Source organism: Frankliniella occidentalis, unplaced genomic scaffold (genome assembly GCF_000697945.3).
Source record: "Frankliniella occidentalis isolate FOCC.00 unplaced genomic scaffold, Focc_3.1 Scaffold63, whole genome shotgun sequence".
NCBI lineage: Eukaryota > Metazoa > Arthropoda > Insecta > Thysanoptera > Thripidae > Frankliniella > Frankliniella occidentalis.
Window position 1 is genome coordinate 736,715 of NW_026267193.1, and position 1,679 is coordinate 738,393.

General features: G+C 54.6%; 1 protein-coding gene across 1 annotated transcript in view; it reads left to right on the plus strand.

The window, feature by feature from the left end:
- The first annotated feature begins 12 nt into the window (after positions 1-12).
- LOC113211225 (uncharacterized) overlaps positions 13-1,679 on the plus strand; it is a 51,878-nt gene continuing 50,211 nt past the window's right edge. Inside the window, exon 1 of the mRNA XM_052268065.1 lies at positions 13-142. The gene's annotated coding sequence lies outside the window, so the exon portion shown is untranslated. The remainder of the gene's footprint in view (positions 143-1,679) is intronic.

Genomic DNA, 1,679 nt, shown 5'->3' on the forward strand with positions numbered 1-1,679 from the left:
CCACGCCCCACCCTGCAGCGCCCCACCACGCCGCGCACGCTCCCCAGCCTGGCGGCGGGGCGCCTGGCCTGGCAGTCTCAGTCCAAACTCTTACCCGAGCGCACCGCGACCGGCCCGCATACGCAGTCCCAAGTAGTCTCCAGTGAGTCCTCCTTATTTGTCTGTTCACCGCTCGCGTCAAACTCTTCATCACCAGCATAACTCTTGTTAAACATCATCATTACCATCATCACCACCATCATAATCGTCAATTACATCGTGGTCACCAAGTTGTTAGTGTGGATGCCAGTGTGCGTGTGTGTGTGCGTGCGTGAGAGAGTGTGTGTGTGGATACGGATTCTGCCTTACGGTACGTACATGCTGCTGCCCGGTGCGCCGCCCTGGCCCGGCTCGCCCCGCTCGCCTCGGCCCAGCTCTGATCGGGGCTCGGCTCGAGTGTGACCTACGTGTGTTTCTCGGGGATTTCGTTATTATGTAAACGCATCTGGCGTGGCGGGGCGGGCCGGGTAGGCCAAGGCGCGGCTGGACCCTGATCACTTTCGCCGCCAGGCCACGCCGTCGCGCCGCCGCCGCCTGGCCGCGCCACGCCACGCCGCGCCGAGCCGAGTGCCAATGGCGACCGTGACTGCACCACAAAGTAGAAGGGAAAAGGACACACGTCCTTTTAGACGCGCATCCCACGCAACCTGCCACATGGCAATAATAAGCGTTTTACTGACACTTTCTCCATAGTGCAATTTATTTTATTTTATCCTTTTTTTTTGTCTCGTCTGCCTCGCGCTCGTTCCGTAGTCACTTCGTGTCGCTCCGCGTCACTCGCGACGTCGTGTGCCGAGGGAAACGACCGGCCACCGCGGCGCGGCGCGCCAGCAGGGGTGTAAGAGGGCTCGGCTTATTATAATACTCGCTCTCCTTCGCGTCTCTTGGACGTAAAACGGGGAAAAATGAAGCAGCGCGAGTAAATGAACCGGTGAAAGTGCTTCTTTCGATATGTGTGCGTGTGTATGTGTGTGCATGTGCATGTGCTGGACGTACGGCAACGCGTCTGTGTGTAGCAGCGAGAAATGTTAGAGTTGTTAGTGTGTTTTTAAACTAATTTGCTTGATGAAGATGAAACCATATATTTTCTTTAAAATAAAAACAGCTGGCTAGTACAGTACACGGTGGCACTGTTTTAAATTTCTTGGAAACTTAACCAGAGTGTAAAGCCCTTTTCACTTCTTCTCACATAGTAATTATTCTGTCTATGAGTTTGTCCCCACTAGTCAGTCTGCATCCGATGCACGTGGTTCGCGTTGTCGGCGTGCCTCTATCCCTCCCGCAGCAGTGTGAGTGCGACGGGGAGCAGAGGAGGGGGAAGGACGTCTGTAAAGTCCTTATGCGCCCCAGTGACAGAGAGAGAGAGGTGGGGGAGGGGGGAGAAAGATAAAGATAGGAGCAGCATAAGCCCTGGACTGACCGCCGAATGACAGGGCCTATTATGACCTTGGGTAATAGTAAGTGGTAGCAAGCAGGCTGGGTAAAGGAAGGTTGGAAGGGGGTTAGTTCGGTTTGAAGGAATAATCAGCCGGACAAAAACAGCCACAAATTCCCTGTAACTCGTTAAGATGTTTGTCTGGAATGTCGTGTATGCGTTTGCTGGTTTGGCAATACTAATTACGCCCCCGGCCGGCCCAGCC